Source organism: Triturus cristatus, chromosome 3_2 (assembly GCF_964204655.1).
Source record: "Triturus cristatus chromosome 3_2, aTriCri1.1, whole genome shotgun sequence".
In the NCBI taxonomy this organism is placed as follows: Eukaryota; Metazoa; Chordata; class Amphibia; order Caudata; family Salamandridae; genus Triturus; species Triturus cristatus.
Window position 1 is genome coordinate 25573940 of NC_140584.1, and position 18818 is coordinate 25592757.

The 18818-nt window shown below is 42.9% G+C and overlaps 1 long non-coding RNA gene across 1 annotated transcript in view; it reads left to right on the plus strand.

Annotated features, from left to right (window-relative positions):
• Positions 1-18818, plus strand: part of LOC146856710 (uncharacterized) — a 146736-nt gene that overhangs the window by 11646 nt on the left and 116272 nt on the right. The window contains exon 2 of the long non-coding RNA XR_014979492.1: positions 5447-5593. This is a non-coding gene — a long non-coding RNA (uncharacterized LOC146856710). The remainder of the gene's footprint in view (positions 1-5446; positions 5594-18818) is intronic.

Consider the following 18818-nt stretch of genomic DNA (forward strand, 5'->3'; position numbering starts at 1 on the left):
TGTCAGAACTTGTTGCTGTAGCGATACGGGTACTGGATCTTGGCGTTGAACCTCCCTGGCAGGCGGTCTATGTGGGGCGGGATGAGCATACTCGGGAGCTGCGTCATCTAAATATGAGGAAAGAAAAACATCTTCTGCGGTTCTAGGATGCCCCTTAGGATGTACCTTTATTGGAAATAATGGGGTTGGCAAGTCTTTTGGTATCCCTGGAGTAGCCTTAGGTAATCCTTCAGCCAGAAGGGGATACATACCATTCATAAGGGCATTTCTTTGTCTGTCTACTTGTTCTGATTTCACTCGTGCACCTTCTTCAATTAATAGATTTTCTCGGACTTCATTTGAATTTTCTTTACTCTTCTCTTCCTGTCTACGTGCTTTTTCTGCTCGTCTATATGATTCTTTACGCCATAATTCAATGGCGTCTTTCTGTGATTGTCTAGCTTTCTTTTTCCATAATTCTTCCTCTACTTTCACGATGCACTCTGCATCCCAGGTCCCCGCTGCGGGCCACCTCTGACTTTCTGGTAATTCCTTAGTGTAGTCTACCCATAGATCAAGAAATAATATGGCGTCTAGACCATGTTTATGATACATGAAGTACCTTGGAGTGTCCCTAGGAGGAATGGGAACAGCTTCTTCGAGTACCCCTTTTCTAGTTGTGATCTGTCTTAGTTTCGAAAAGAGCGGCATATTGAGAACTGATCTGATACTTGATTTTGAACAAACTTAATACAGTAATCACAATAATGAACAGTCATTCATACCACAATATGCAGAACGTACTATAAACATTTAACATTTAACATTTAACTGAGCAACAATGATGATGACGATCTAAGAAAAACTTAATCATTAAACATGATACTCGACTTGAACTGAATTATTCTGAATTTATATACTTGATATACTAGATATACTGCTAAACAGTACAGATACACTGCAGAAACAGTGCAGACCGGATTTGTGTACCCAAACCCGTCTGGACCGGCACAACTTATGTGCACGCCAGAACGCCTCCCCAGTAATGGTACTCACCGGGTAGCTCGGAAACGGAAGGCCTCAGAAACTGGACTGAACTTGAACCGGACTGGACTCGACTCGAACGCTTCGGACACTGGACTCGACTTGGGACTTCGGAAACTGGTGGGCCTCTGTATACCTCGGATCTTGCTCTCTCAGCTAGGCTCTGGTCGGGATACTTCGCACTTCTCACCGCCTCGTCTGGGTGTTGATCGCAGCCTCAGTCGCCCCCGCTTGACCGGAGGGAGATACAGGAAATCCTGCTGGTACGCGTTATTGTCCGTCCAGCTGTGGCAGGAGACCGGGCCTGCAACGCACCGCCGGCGCGTGAGATGAGAAAGTGTCCCTGTTCGGGCGCCATTCATGTGGTAAATAATTTAATTACCGGGACTTAATTTGATACGGAAACATAATAAAAATAGCTCAGTAAATAAGAGGCAGGATCCGTGGTATTAGAGGTTCGGAATGGGCTTTATTCCAATACTGATTCGAGTCAGGGATTTCAGGTTCCATCACCACGAAGGTTCAGGAAGTGAAGGCAATACATTATTGACAGGTAACAATATATATATGAAAAGCATTTACATTAAGACAGATGCAGGAGGCGTAACAGCTGATAATACAGATAAGAATACACATACGTAATGAAAAGAGGCGTAATAGGGCGTAACAGAGAAACGTCATTGGTTGTGATGTCACAAATGGGTGGATCTATGAGATAATTTCGCAGTATCAGCAGAAATACTTGGCAGAGATGCGCGCGCAGCAGTATGACGTGTGATTGACGTGCAACTAGGGGGTGAAGGGGACTTGATATTTAGCTCTACATGTGGCGACAGAAGTCTGGAGGGTCAAGTCAACCTAATCCCAAATCATATCTAACATCCTATGTTTAAAGAACTATGTTATCCAAAAGAGAGGTCTCTTAGAGTAGAATCTTATTCTATACTGACTATACTGACTGTTAGTGCGTGTACAAGCGTCTAAGTGTCTACACTAGATACGAGGGCGGAATCTTCCATAGTAACCGGGCTATGAATTACTTGTATGAAGACAGAGAAGTCGGGCCTTTGCTTGGTAGCTGGAAGAATGTTTACTTAAGCTACTAGACAGGAATGCATTGGGCAGGGAGCGGAGCAGATAATTTTCGAAGGTGAAATACAGTTCTTGGCAGGCAGCAAGCTGATGTCAGGCTTCGTGAGCCGCGCAGAGAATGAGACAAAGTTCATGGTCAAAGATGCAGGCTCGGACTGGAGCTTCAGAGGCAGAAGGCAAGAAAAGCTTGATGACAGAATCAGGGCCTACTTGCCTGGACTGTAAAATGGCATAAGTGAACCATATAAAGGCGGTGGCCTTTCGTACTTAGGAATGGAATATCCGGCCCATTCATGGCGGATCAACAGAGGACATGTTAACGGTGGACGCACATGTATTTGCGTCTTCATAACTGGAACTGGAGGGAACATACATGTACTTGTAACATGCACATAGAACCGTTGGGGTCCAAGATAGGGGACATAACTGACCAGAAAAATCCATATTTCCACAAGGTGAGTACCCCAGTCCGTCATTTCTTGAAATAGTAAGGTTATTCCCAGGACTGCTGCTGTCCAAATAGTATTCTCGCATCCGAATTTAGATGTGATGAAATCCACATTTCCTCATTGCTGTTTGTTATATGTCTTTTGACCCATATTTAAATTTTAATGTTACCCACTCAATCTGCACAGAAGCGATGTCGTTTCTTCTGCTCTTACTCAAATACCTGGTGTCCTTGATGACCCCCAGCATCCCTCAAAATGCTGCGTTATATTCATCCCTCTAGCATTCTCCAATATTGATGTCTTGATTTATTCTTGTATAACTCTCGCTTCATTTATCTAATATTAATTTTCTTTATACTCGGACATGCAGTGCATTGTAGGAGTAGGGAGTGCCAGTGTTCCAAAGAATTCTGTTTCCTGGACTCTTTTTTTCCCACTGCCCAAAGAAGTTGCACAGTTTAAAACGTGCTCTGAAAGCATGCAACGAGAGTTACCTGGCAAATATTTTTCCTTATAATATTCTGGCATGCAACAGATTATTATTCAAACCACTCATTTGGAATATTTAGATAGAAGAGTTTGCTTTGCGATTCATAGAAATTAGATGGGCTAGTTCTAAGAATGGTCACACAATGCATGTCATTGGAGAGACAACAACTTTTGTCTGCCTAAAAATTGACAGAACACTAACATATTTAATGTGCCCTTTTACTAAAGTGAATGGCATCAAAAGGTGCCAACAATGTTCACCTTGCTCCTGTGTACAGTATTTCCTCCCAGTCAACCATGAGTGACAGACAGGCACCCTTGTGCTGTTTGCTGTAATTTATAGTGCACACTACAGGCAGCTTCACAGGAGTTATTTTTATGGCCAACTACTTCTGATGTCAGAACCTGCCTGTAATAAGAGCATTGTGTATGCAGTTTTCAAATGCAGCCAGACATTATAAGAAATTCATGTACTGTTCCTTTTGAGAGGCACTAACGCAGACCTTTGTATTATATATCTTGAAAACACAAGAGTATAGGGGGCGTGGCTAGTGCCCAGGGAAAATGGCGGAGCTCCCTTGACTCTCCCGGGATGGCGGATAGGGGGGCAGACCCTACGACTCATCAGTTGCCTGTAAGTCTCTCAAAACAAAGGCACTGGCCCCGCTACCTGTGGTGACTTTGGCGCTGTAACTGCTTTGACGCGCAGTATCCTGTAAGGCTCATTTTCCGGCAAGGACGCATTTGAGCAGCTCTGTCACCGCGACGTCCGCCAATTTGGCTCCAGTGAATTTCTCCTCAGGTTCTGTTCCAGTGATGGTCCCTTCATGCGTTCTGTTTATGAAACCCTATGCTCTGCACAGCGTTATTAATCCGGTTATAACATGTAACCTCCTGCTCCATTCCTTATTCTACAAAACTTTACTCTGTATACTTTTTTTCCTCAAATGACTTCTTCTTCAGTTATTTACTGGATGGTGAGCACGCAGCTGTGTATTTTTTTTCTCCCTCTATAGCATGTTCCTTACATCCATAAATTAGCCTTCCACCAGTATTTAATCCTCACCGCTGACTCAACCTTTGCTATTATTAGTGTCTCTGGGATCTGCTTTGAAGTCAGTTCACATTTTGACAAGGGTTACTCCTCCCTGTGTGTGACTGGACTGATGCTGTGTGGTGGCTGATTACTTCAGCATCATAGATCTGGCTGAGGTACTTTGCCTTATTGCTTAATATATTGGTCTCAACTGTGATAAAGGGAGTCTTCTATGCAACAGCGGTATCCTCTTTTTCTTAGCTGCTGTTTGGGACACTATAAGTAAACGTGGTCCTCATCTGGTGCCCTCTGCATATCATTGTACACAAATATTACCTCATTGCACCTTCAAATGGAAGACTCAATGAGTTTCTCACCTACGGGCACACTGACATCAGTTGTAAACACATCCTGTGGTACTAACAAAGCGCCTAGCAAGAGACTGAAGAAGGATCCCTCCCTCCCCTCCCAAACAGACCTCATCAGTTTCTATGGAACTTCTGTTAAAGGAAATCAGAGGTCTTCGCCCTTTTGTGGAGGAAACAAACGCTAAACTGCAAACTCTGTCAGATAGTTGGTCAAGAATGGAAGAAAGACTCACTACTGCGGAACATAATATACAATCTCTCAGTTCATCTAGCATCAAAGTGGATGCCCACCAGTCTCAAGTGACATCACTCCAGAAACATGTTGAAAACCTCAATAACAGGAACAGACGAAACAACCACTATATTTATGGTTTGCCGGCGGGTTCAGAGGGTTCGGATCCCATCGTCTTCTTTAAATCTTTCCTTCCAAAAATCCTCAATTTACCAGAAGGAACTCTCCTCAATATTCAGCGTGCCCACAGATTGGGTCCTGCATTTTCCATGTCATCTTCCAACATGAGGAAACCAAGAGCGATCATATTGTACTTCTTGGAATATACTGATGTGCTTAAGATCTTAACGGCTGTCAGGGCCATTAAACGTATTTCTTGGTCAGGTAACTCTTCGTTTTTTTCACAAGATTATGCAAAGACTACTTCAGACAGACGTAAGGAATTCCTGGCAATGAGACCACACCTTCGCTCCACTGGCGCTCCCTTCTGCCTTTTTCACCCTTGTCTTTTTAAGGTGACTTACAATAACAAGACTACTACCTGTGAGGATCCCATGAGATTGAAACATTTTCTTCACTCTTGTAACGCAGGGACTATGGATACTATATTATCGCAAAAAAATAGTCTGGTTTTGTTGTATCTTATGTTTTATTACCTATGATCCACTTTAAGATATTCTCTGGGCTTATTGCTAGTTGAAGTTTCTGGTTTATTATTATGCACTAAATATTACTAACCTTTTTTCTCTCCCTACAGGTTTCATCTTCTTCTTTTCCATTTCATTTGCTGTACATGTCGTTTGTTCTGCGACTCTTCCCGCCCTTCCCTTGGAGTTTGGACGTGTCATTGTTCCATGTGGCCTCAACCCCCCACCACCTTTCATTTGTCTTGGATTTTTTGTAGGTATGTTTTTCCTCTTCCCTGTGTGATTTTTCATTGTAACTCTATCTTCTTTTGCTTCCCTATACTGTTCCTTTCCTATCCTCTTCTACTACATTGATTCTCATTACTCACAATGCTTCTTCTTTCTTTCTCTCCCCACCTTTTTCATTTTTTTAAGTTTCAACATTATTCTATATCTATTCGTACCTTATTTACCTCTTAACGATGTATGCATTATGGTTGATTCAGTTTATTATTCATTTTGCTTCTTTAATTTATGGCTTTAAAAATCATTACATGGAATGTTAAAGGCTTAAACTCCCCTATTTAATGACACCGAGTATGATCTTACCTATCTAAATTAGAGACTAATGTTTTGTTACAAGAAACACCTCTCACAGAGTCTGAATCCTTAAAGCTTAAGAAAAACTGGGATGGCAAAGTCTTTTTCTCACCTGGTGATGGCAAGAAAATGGAGATATCACTTTAGTTCATAAATCATTGCACGTTTCGCTCCTTTCACAAGAGATAGATAAAGAGGGTAGATGGTTGTTTACCAAATTACAGATTGGTGGTGTTTTATTCTCTCTTTTTAATGTTTATGCTCCTACTTCTGGTGACGCCCCCTTTTGGACCCAAATTCAATGATTAATTACTCATAACATTGCTAACAACTTAATCCTCGCCAGGGATTGAAATCAAGTATTTGACCCTTTTCTAGACCAGAATTTCAAAGTTTCTTTCATTCCAACAAAAGCATATAAAACCTTCACACAAACGATAAAGCATCTTCACCTAACTGATGCCTGTAGACTATGCAACCCGACCCTGCTAGAGTATACCTTTTACCCTTCACCTCACCAGACCCAGTCAACAATTGATTATATATTCACATCACACAATGTTTCCCAATCTTTATTGTTGGCTGATATAGGTTCCATACTTATCTCTGATCATGCCACTGTTTCCATTGAGCTAGATATTTTACCTCAATATGATTATCCCAGGAGATGGCACTTTAATAATTCCCTGCTTTTAGACCTTCATTTTAACACTTCCTTTATTTCCTTTTCAATCAGTTCTTTCATCTGAATAGCACAGACACTTTGCCATTTCATATAATTTGGGATGCGTTCAAGGCCTCTGCATATGACTTTATCATTCGATGCACCTTTAATAAACGGAAAATAGCCCAGTCATTGAACACGGAACTCCTCTCTAAGATTAAGAAGTTAGAACATACGTATTACACCTCTAAATCGAAAGAGTGTCTAACTGATCTGATTAATGCTAAGATTCAATACAACAAAGATACGACAGACAACGCCTCTTTATTTCTATTAAAGACTAGTGCCAAATTCTACGCAGGACCAAATAAATCTCGTAAATTATTAGCCAACTATCTTAAGGCCAAACAAAATAAATTCCATAATGAATCTGTAATAACGGACACTAACACTCCTAAACACACATACACTGATATTCCACAATAATTTGTTCAGTTCTATGAACAACTTTATATTCCAGAGACCACCTCCACTGACGAGGACATCTCTCATTATCTCTCCTCAATCCAAAAGCGCACAACCTCTTTTTTTACATCTGGATCTCCTAGAATCTGACTTTACTCAGGTTGAATTACTCATCGCACTTAAAACCCTCAAGAAGGTCAAGGCCCCAGGCCCAGACGGCTTTACAGTTGAATTTTTTCTGCACTTTGCCCAAGTAATCCTACCTAAATTGCATACTCTAATCTCTTCTTTTACTGTTTCTGGTAATTCCTCTGGTACTGTCTTAGAGGCCCTGATCTGTCTTATCCCAAAGGAAGGCAAGGATCTACACTATTGTAAAAACTACAGACCAGTTTCCTTAGTTAGCATACATTACATTTTTTTTCTAAAATGTTAGCTCTTTGATTGGAATCGCACCTCCCTCAATTGTTAGGTAAGGAACAAACAGGCTTTGTCAAGGGGTGTTCTATCACTGACAACACTCGTTTGTTTTTTGACATTTCCAAATCACCAAATCTCTCAGAGTCTCTTGCTGCCATTTCCCTTGATGCAGAGAAGGCTTTTGATAGAGTATAGAGACACTAAAATGGTTTAGTTTTGGCCCGAAAATCGTTTCCTTGATTTCCCTGCTCTATTCAAACCCTAAAGCTGCAATTTTTGCCAACGGTCTCACCTCCCCCTATTTTACTCTTCGCAGAGTGAGACAATGCTGTCCTCTATCGCCCTTTCTTTTTAACCTGTCTCTGGAACCTTTCTTATCCAAAATAAGACAACATCAGTCCATCGTAGGCTTCACCTCAAACTCTTTACAAGTTAAATTAGCAGCATATGCAGATGATGTTCTTTCTCAACCTCACCTTTCCCTCCCAGCCTTTTTCAATTTAGTTCAATCATATACTTTGGTCTTGGGTTAAACAATGACAAGTGAGAAATCTTACCCCTAACTAAATATACTTTCAAAGATGAATTTTCGGTCTCTAACTTTACCTGAAACCCATTTCATATACAATATCTTGGTATATAGTTCACCCCCTCCAATAAAACATCAATTCCTTTAAACTTCAACAAATGTATTGAGAAGCTTAGTACCGTCACAACTAAATGGCATCCTTTACATCTTTCATGGTGGGGGCGCCTCAACACTATTAAAATGATGCTAACTCCTATTATCCTTTAGATTATTTCTAATATCCCCTTACCCATTCCAATAAAACTGTTTCATAAAATCAATTCCATCCATTCATCCTTTCTGTGGCGTTATAAAAAACCTAGAATGTCATTACTAAAACTGTCACGTCCAAAATCTGAAGGTGGTATTCACTTCCCTGACTTTCCCAAATATCATAAAGCCTTGTTACTAAGACATATATCCAAATGGTTGTCTGACCCTGCTCCTGAATCACCTTTATGGATTGATCTAGAGTTCCTTTCTTTCCCCTTTTTCTTTTCAAGAATACTTATCTTTCATGCGAAAACCACCTAAACTATGCACACCAATCATTAACCATGCTTGTAATATTCTTCTCCACTTTGTGCCGCATTATTTGGATACATTCCTCACTTCCACCACATGGCACAATAACTTTATCTGCATTAAGAATAAACCTATTTACTGGAAAACTTGGAGAGATAGGGGTATGCTGTGGGTCATCAATTATTTGATAATGACACCTTCCTCACTTTTTCAAAGGCATGCTCTCTTTTCCATTTATCTTCCAAATCTTTACATACATTTTTAGCTATGCGCACGGCTATATTAGACTCACACTCTTATTTTAAATCCTTGCCTTCCCCTTCTCCATCACCAGATCCTACTTGGCCTAACCTACTTCGTAGCTTGCCCAAAGCCTCTATTCTGTACACTCGTTTATTACCCCCTCCACTGCAAGAGCCAAAACAAAAACTGAACTTTCATGGGAAGCTGACCTCACTACACATTGGCCCATTCCTGTTTGGGATAAGATTTCGACGAAAATTAGGAAGTCATCCAGAGTGGCTAGTGCAACACAAACTCTCTTTTTTATTTTCAACAGACTCCTACTAACACCCGTTTCCTTACACAAAATGCATCCTGATATTCCTGACGCTTGTTGGTCATGTTCACTTCCTCAGGCAGATATTCAACATTTACTTTTTTCGTGTCCACAGGTTTTGCATTTTTGGAGACAAGTCTGGTCAAAAATTAATATACATTTCGGTGGTAACATTTCCCTGTCTATTGCAAACATTTTTCTGGGTAGCCTTTCCACTGGTTGGGATAACATGAAAACATAATTGCAAATCATTGACTTGTTACTGGCAGCTGCTTTTCAGCAGATAACAAAAAACTGGAAAGATGCTTCCAAACTCTTTTACTTAGCTTGGTGGTACTCTGTATGTCACAATCATAGACTGGACATGACCTTTGTATTTCCTATGTCTCTTGCCAAGAAAAGGCTACAACTATGGTCTCCCATTACGCAATTCTTAGATAATAGTGCTAAAAAAGCTTTTGCTCCTGACCCTCATATGCAAGAAGTTGCTCAGCCTCCTTGAATTTTCTGATTTTGTGATTACTATTACCTTTATTTTGTTCTATTTATACTTGTTCTAGTTGCATACTTATTAACTTTTGAGCCTGTTTTTATTTTTTTATTCTTGCCATAAATTTCATTTTTCTTGTGATTTCCTGCCTAAATGCTACTATTGATACCCTTTGCAGTGTATTTTTGATGTTGTAACAAATGATGTTCCTTTTTATATGCATTAAATAAACTTATCTTTTGAAACTTAAAAACACAAGAGTATATTTTCACAAATAAATTGATATGAATTCGTCCTCAGACCGGAAAAGGCATAAACGGAGACTAAAAATATACTCTTTTCCTATTTTCTTTTTATTTGTTCCCAATAAAGTGGTTGCACCTCGCAACAAAGTTCACCTGCCTGAGTCTCAATAAACAAGGCCTGTGGGTTTTCCCTTAGTACAGATAATCCAATCTTCATCTTTGACTCAGACAGATTTGGAAATAGGGCGCAGTAAAAATATTAACCACAGGGTGGATGTCTGGAAAATAGTTTGTAACAAAGAAAGTAGCCGAGTTTTTAAAGTGTTTTTCTATATGCTAAATTTAGGATGTTGAGCTTTTTATACCTTAATTACTGTGTGAGAACCAAAAATATTTCATAACAAAGATCTTAAACTATTAAAGAGCTGAGAGCAAAAATATGAACTGTGCTGCAGTAGCAATACTAGATGGGGTCTCCGAATCAAACAAGGAGTTGACTTGAAAGTCGGACATACTTCCTGAAAGGATATTTGGTTTCCAGCCAACCATCACAAAACATAATGATCTAGTGGGAAAAAGCCTTAGAGGGAAACCTTTTCAACCACGTATTGCCACAGTATTAACATTGTCAATGTTTTTGAACAAGTGGTATTCTCAGCGTATTTTTCAATGCGTCAATTTTTTTTTCTTAAACTGCACTATTATGCGGCGGGATTCTTGATTTAGAACTGAGTTCCTGGCGGAATTTCAGTTATTTTGTGTTATGCTTTTTCCATGAAATTTCACAAGATTACGCCATTATGCCACTTAGCACTGTTGTTGATCGCTCAGGTAAGAATCATACCAAGGGAGCACCTGAACAACATGGAAGGACAAAATTCAGGCAGCTCCTGTGTTTTTGCCCCTTTTTAGCGTGAAGTGCATCCTCGCATCTAAAATGAATGTGTAGATGCATTGCGCAACTAGAATATAGCACAAAAAAGCAGAGGTTTTACATGTAATTCTAAATAATTTCCTCAAGATTTCATGTAATTATGCAAATGAAAATTATGTGAATTTTGCACACCACTACTAAATATCCAAATTGAGAAAGAGCAACTCAAGTGAGAGAGGGAGAAAAAAAACATGATTTTGGGAATAACCAATTCTTAAGTCTTTCACAAATTCAAGCTGGATGAGCAGGGCATCCCATTGCCTAGAGATACGAACAGAGAAAGAGCGCCCTGCTGCTGCCCTCTCAAACCGTGGAACCATGGTCATGGAACTGTGAAAGTGTCTAAAGGCTTATTTGAAAGATATATTTGTATTTTCGTTTGTAAGTAGGCAGGAACCTGCTAATGGTGGGCACCGTGGAGAGTGTAACTATAACCTTTTGCTGAAAGTGAGACAATGAAGGTCCCTCAGGATAGGGAAAATGAGAGAACATCTAGGAGGTGAAAGCACATTGTGCGCAGCCAGATTTTCATCAGCTGCAATTTAGACAGCTAGTACTTTGCTAGTCTCCGAAACAACACTTCACACTAGTTTATTCAAGAAAAAATATCTTAGACTGTTGTTTTCTGTCAGTTCTTCGGGAGGGCTGGACAGATTTTACACAGCGATTTCGGACAGAAAAAAAGAAGAGGTAATCTTGCTGCTATCCGTTGTAAATAACTGTTCAGTGTCTATAATAACCCATACATTTCACAAAAAAACTCGGATAGATGGAGTACCCAGCTGCATTGTCCATAAATAATTGATCAAGGCTTTTTAGAAAGCCCCAGAATTAATATTTACTTTTTTTCTGAACTGAGTTTCAGGGCATTGCTCATCAGCCAAAAGGTTATTTTAGAGAAGCAGATTTTAAACTAGTATTTTGTTTCCCACTTGATGTCTTCAAGAGATATGAACATCTGAGTTTCTTCTGTATATGTAATAGAAGTAGATCAAGGGCCACATGGATATTAAACAACGAGTGGCTTAAATACAGAGTAAATGGAGTTTGACAGCTTGACTTCTCTCTGGTGGATAGGAGTGGAGCCAAGAAAAGAGCATTGCCCTGGTTGTCTACCTCAAAAAGCCAGGTTAACAGAGAATTATGTGAGATCGTATTGAAAGTGGCAGAGAGGTCTACTAAAATCAGTGCTGCTCTGCCTTCCTCATCAAGCATCCAACAGAGTTCATTTGTATTCGAGAGCAAAGGAGATTCTGTGTGTGCAATGTCATATATTACTTATTGGTAATCTTCAGTACTCCTGGTCCTATTGTCCTGGTGCCATTCGTCACTAATGAAGATTACTGGTAAGTAATATGACATTACCCTCAGGTCCCCCTTGTTCTCGTCCCATTCATCACTAATGAGGAATATGAAAGCGAACCGCAAGCCGGCCAAAAACACAGCTCCAACCAGAAAGGAAATAAAAGAACACAAACCACATTTGCAATGCAAAATCCAAAACATGATTTATTTCTTAACGGCATGTGAGAACACAAGGCGAACAGATTACAGTACACCGATAGTAAAATTGGTGCTATCTGACAACACATTATGCAAATGATAATGATGAAGAAACATATTTGGAGAAGCCCAAGTAGCTGCCCGACAAATGGGAAAACCATAAACGTCTGCCCAAGAGGCCGACATCGCATAAGTGGAACACCCCTTGGGAGGCAGAGAACCAGACAAACAATTAGCCATGGAGATGACTTGCTCAATTCAATGACTAATGGAGAACAAATACGCCTTTTAAACCCCAAATGGCAGAACAAAAGGAAACACGAAGGGAATGAGACACATAAATCCAAAGAGCCCATTTCACATCCAACAGTTCGCGCTGAAAATCAACAGGAGAGTCGTAATCCTCCAAATCCAGCAACAAGATCTCCTGAGTCCTGTGAAATTGAAACAGAACCTTAGGAACAAAAGAAGAATCCAAACGCAACACAACACCATCTGCACAGAGGAAAGAAAGTGCTCCTTTAGCAACAGTACTCCCAATTCACCAAGACATCTAGCAGAAGTAATAGTGATCAATAAGACCACTTTCAACATCAGAAACTTCAAATCCATAGCATCCAGAGTCTCAAAAGGCTGAGAAACAGTGCCCGAAGAACCAAAGGCAATTCCCACAATAGCTTTAGAGGACCGTCAAAATGCCCAGAGATGCAGAAACTCTTCAAAAAACTAGCACCTAATCATCAGAGTAAGCCACACATGGGAGATCTGATCGCCTGAATAGCGGCCCACTGGGCTCTTGGAGTAGAGACAGAGAGTTTTTTCTCAAACCCTTCCCCCAAAAATTGAAGGATAAAGTTCAAAGGACAGTCCAAGGGATGAAAGGTTCAAGGAAGAACACCACCTCTGAAAACAACCTCAGTGCTAACCATACGACTTCAGACTAGTAGGCTTCCTAGACTGCTGAATGGCAACAGCTAAATTTCGAGGCAATCCCTTTTTCTGTAATCCCCTTCTTTCAACCTTCTTTCAACCTCCACAATGGGAGGCAGAGTTTCCGGTGTAAAAGAGCATGTGACACCCGCTGAGGAGAGGGGACGAGAAGAAGAAACCAAGGGCCCTAAACCACCAGGGACTGAAGAAGAGGAAACCATGACCGACAAGGCCAAAACAGACAACCACAATCATGTCCCTGGATTCCCCCTCCAATCTTGCCAAAAGCTTGGAAATCAGAAGAATGTGGGAGAAGGCATACAGAAGATACTGTGGCCAAGGGGACAGTAAAGCATCCCCCCCCCCCCAAACCTCCTCCTGAGGATCTCATGCACAAAAGCGGGGAACTTGGGCTTTGAAGCAGGAGGCAAACTGATCCAGACTTGGCTTCCCAAACCTGGCACAAATCTGGAGAAAGGCCCCCCTGAACAGAGACAACTCCTGAAATAAAGGGAACACCCTGCTGAGGGAATCTACCACCACATTCTCCATCCACCTGATGTGAACTGCATGTAGGGAGGCCAGGTGACTCTCTGCCCAACCAAACAACTGGGCCTCAACACTATTCAGGAACTGGGTCTTGGACACCCCTGGATGTTGAGATAAGCTAAGGCCACGATATTGTCCATCTGGACCACTAGATTGCAACCTTACACAATGAGATGAAAGAGAGTATGAAATACTGCTATGAGAACCCTCCAGTTGGATGAGTGCCTGTTGTCCTGGAGAGCCCACTTGACCTGAAGAGAGCATCCCTCCTGAGTAGCCCCACAATCAAATGAGTTGGCATCTGTCGTCAAGACCTTTGAGAGATCTGGCTGCAGCCAAAGCCCTTTGTTCAGAGAGGAGGAGTCCAGCCACCACCGAAGTTCCTACTGAATGTTCAGCGTCACTGGAACCAGAACCTTGTAATCCACTGGTGCAGGGCGCCACCAAGAGGAGTGTAGATGAGTCCAAAATGGCCTGAGATGGAACCTGGCCCACGAGACTGTGAATACTACCGGAGCCATATGCCTCAGGAGCTTCAATCAAACCCTCACAGGAAGGGACTGGCTGTGGAAGGCATAGAGAGCCAGAGACTGCAAGACCAACAACCTGGCATCTGTCAGGAAGACCTTGTTGAGAGCAATGAGAAACCTGGTCCCGATGAAACACACATCCTATGAGGGGAACAACCTGCACTTCTTCAGATTGAGAAGGAACACATGCCTCAGCACTTCCCTTCTAACCACTTCAAGCTCCCGACAAAACTGAGCCCAGGACGGAGCATGTAGAAGCCAGTCGTCTAGGTAGGGGTAGATTTGAATCCCTGAAGATGGAACAAGGCAATGAGGGGAGCCACCACCTTGATGAATACTTGAGGAGCCACCTTGAAGCCGAAGGGCAGGGCCCGGAATTGGTACTTCTGATTGCTGGGATGGCTAGGCAAATAGTAATAAGCGTCTTGGAGATCCATTGTACACAGAAAGTGGTCCTTGATGACCAGAGAAAACCCCCGCTGCAAAGTTCCATCTTGAATGGCAATGTCCGCACACATTTGTAAGCCTGGGTGGAGTTTATGGAGTTCCACTAAGCAGAAGTTAGCGAAGCGCAAAAAAGACTCCACTGTGCTACTTGGAGCTCTACAAGCAGCGGAGTGCGTTAGAAAAATGCTGTTTGCGGTTTGTCCACACTGTGCAATCATTGCAAACGGCATCATGCTGTTTCTTTGTCGGTTCTCTGGATCGGTTTGATGCTTGGAATGGTCCACCTCTCGATCTAACCAAGCCTTAAATAGCCGTAATGGCACAGGTCAGTGGAAGGATCAAGCGGGGGAAGGGAACAGCAGGGAGGGAGATCTGAAACGACAAGAACAATTATATATTCCCTATAGATAATGTCGTAGAACACAAGCTGTCAACATTTGTAAAGGTAATGCCCTTTCCTACACCTGTAACATAAAATAATGACAACTGTTGAAGAAGATACTTCAATACATGACGTGCCTTCTGTATGGTAACACCATATGTTGTGCTATGACTGTAGTGGATATAAAACAGAACAAATAACACACATTGAGCATGCAGCCTTACTGTGGGAAGCTGAAGTATAATACTAATGATGCTACATAACCGCTTACTAGAGACCTACCCTTTCCTAAGCTCCAGTTCTCTTCACAGGGATAGAGCGTAGTTCCATACCACTCCTAGTACCCCTGTTAAATTAAAGCCAGGACAACACAAGAATATTGACCGTTTGCTGGTACATATGCTTTCCAGCAATAATGATTTATAAACATAAAATTTATCAACTTGCTATCCAGGTTACTTCACCAACTGAGCAAGGTCTAAAAGAACAATGTGCACGTGGAACCAATGCGTGTCTCACATCCGGCGAAGACTATACCAGAATTAGCCTTCCGGGATAGAAATGAGTTAATGTGCTGTGCAATTGTCAGTTACACTTAGCAGCTATACGAGCTTCTATGAGGGACAATGTCAACCTGAATGCCCCCGGCTGACAATACCGGGTGACGGCATTACAAGTCTATGAACCGTCCTCCGCACGAGCAGGAAGCTCTTCAACGGAGGACGTGCTTATTTACCGGCTGAAGATGCCGGTCGATATAATTCTGGCATCTATCCTCCTCCGCACGAGCAGCTGCTCACCCACAGAGGAGTTATCGCCAGAACAATGAAACGAGGAGCAAGAGTTGGTGCTAAAGCACCCTTACCAGACCTCTTCCCCCGAACGTACTTGGAACTGCAAGGTCTATGGTGGAAGAATTACCGACGCGGTGCCGGGTTCCGCTGCTTCTTTATGAGCCGCCTCTTCCCGCGTCATACGTGATGCACAAGGCCCAATGGGAGTTGTGGTTTTTCTGAGCATTGATGCTAGTCCAAGCCGGCAAGGACTGCTCTGGCCTTAATGACGGTGCGCTCGAGTCCGGCGCATGTAACAGTACATCCCCTCCCTAACAAGAGCGCACCAAGGGCCCCGGCTTTAGAGGGGATTTCTTGTGGAAAGAAGCCACCAATCCAGGTGCGTGTACTCCGGATGCAGGTTCCCACGAGTTCTCCACCGGGCCATACCCTTTCCACGCCACCAAGTACCACAGCCGGCGGCCACGCTTCCTTGAATCCCATATGCCCGTACCTCGTACTCCATCTCCCCATTGACCAAGAGAGGAGGAGGCATATTCCTAACAGAGGAGGTAGAGGGCTTTAGCAAAGAAACGTGAAACAAAGGATGGATACGTAAATGCGAAGGCAATGTCAATTTCACGGACACAGGACTAATACGTTTCTCGACTTTGTAGGGCCCTATGTATCTGGATGCAACACACTATGTTTCCGGAACCATATATTCCTAGTGGACAACCAAACGGAGTCCCCCTCCCTGTATAAGGGACCCGGATGTCTGTGTTTATCCGCTGTGGCCTTATACGTGATCTTGGCTGCTTGTAGGTTCTCCTGCGTCTTCAGCAGAGTCTCCTTAATATGAGCCACTCTCTTGGCCCCCTCTGGTATGTTGGTGTCCTTGATTGGGAGGAGGAAGGGAAGAAACCGTGGATGGCAACCATAATTGCAGTAAAACGGGGATGCCTGGGGGGAGCCATGTGTGGCGTTGTTATAAGCTATCTCAGCGAGCCACAGGTAGTCCACCCATTCCTCCTTGCTGTAGTCCACATAACATCTCGGGTACTGTTTCAGTGTTTGTTTGAGGCGCTCTGTCTGACCATCAGTTTAGGGGTGAAAGCTGGTGGACAAAGCCGTGGTTACATGAAAGGATGAACACCATGTTTTCCAGAACTGAGCCGTGAATTGTGAGCCCCTGTCGGACACAATAATACTTGGTAGGCCATGCAGACGTACCACATGCAATATCAACATCCGTGCTAGTTGGCCAGCAGAAGGAACCTGTTTGCAGGGGATAAAGTGCCCCATCTTTGTTAGGTAGTCAATGACTACCAGGATTGCGTACATCCTTTATCCATCGGTAAACCTACAATGAAGTCTAGTGAAATGTTCTCCCAGGGGCTGGTAGGGGTAGGGAGTGGTTGTAGCAAGCCTTGTGGGCGCCGGTGATCGTATTTCATCTTTGCACAAATCTCGCAGGAGACTACTCATTCCTTAGCGTCCACCCTAAGAGAAGGCCACCGGAACTGTTGGTTGATGCGATCTACGGTCTTCTCCACCCCAATGTGACCTGCACTTGGGGACTCATGGCACCAGCTAAAGACCTGCTTCCTCAGCTGCACAGTAGGCACCAACAGACGGTTATTGTGCATTCGAAAGCCGTCCCGGATCTGCCATTCCTTGTGACTCCCAAGCCAGGTTCTCCAGGTAAAAGTGTTGCCAACCCCTTTGAGTATACCCTGGAGAAAAGCATCCAGTTGTATCACGCATAGTACCCATGCGGGTTGATGATGGCACTATCGGGGGCGCTGCCTGGATCCTTGGCTGAGGACTGTCGGGTGAGAGCGTCGGCTTTTTTGTTCTCCGAACCAGGTCGATAGGTTATGATGAAGTGAAAACCTGAGAAGAACAGCATCCATCTGAGCTGACGCGGTGTGAGATGCCTGGCAGCCGTCATGAACTGTAAGTTTCTGTGGTCAGTGTACACGGTGACCACATGTCTGGCACCCATCAAAAAATGTCTCCACTCCACAAAAGCTTCCTTGATGGCCAAGAGCTTCTTTTCGGTAATGTGGTAGTTTCTTTCGGCTTTGTTAAGTTTCTTAGTCATATAGGCCACTGGATGGAGTTGTCCCGTGGACGAGTATCTTTGTGACAGAATAGCTCCTAATGCTACCTCCGAGGCATCAGCTTCTACCACGTATGGCTTCTCAGGATCCAGGTGAGACAAGACTGGGGCGGTCACGAAGGCCGATTTCAAAGCAAGAAATGCCTCATGGGCTTCAGGGTTCCATTCGAACTTCTGTGACTTCCTCAGCAATTGAGTGATTGGAGCGACTAGTTTGGAAAACTGATGGATAAACCGTCTGTAGAAATTGGCAAAGCCAATAAAGCACTGACCATCCAGGATATTCCGAGGGGGAGGCCAATCCCTTACAGCTGTGATCTTTAGTTGGCCATTTACTGGCCTGATGAACTAAGCATCACTCCAAGGAACTCCACCGTGGTAACATGAAAGTCACATTTGCTCAATTTGCAGAACAAATGATGTTTCTGCAGGATGTGTAGTGCGGATTACACATGTTGTATGTGTGCCTTCTCAGTCTCTAAGTTGATGAGAATGTTATCAATATATACCACTATGCAGTGGTCCAGAATCTCTCCAAGGACGTCATTAAGTAAGTACTGAAACGCCGCAGGGGCGTTACATAACCTGAGCAACATCACTAGGTATTCGAATAACCCGTAGCGGGTCTTGAAAGCTGTTTTCCATTCGTTGTCGCTCCTCATGCGAACCAAGTGATAGTCTCCCTTTAAGTCCAACTTGGTATATATGGTTGCCCTTTTTACCTGTTCCAATAAAACACTGATTAGCGGTAAAGGGTACCGATTTTTTACGGTTATGCCGGGCGACGGCACTCC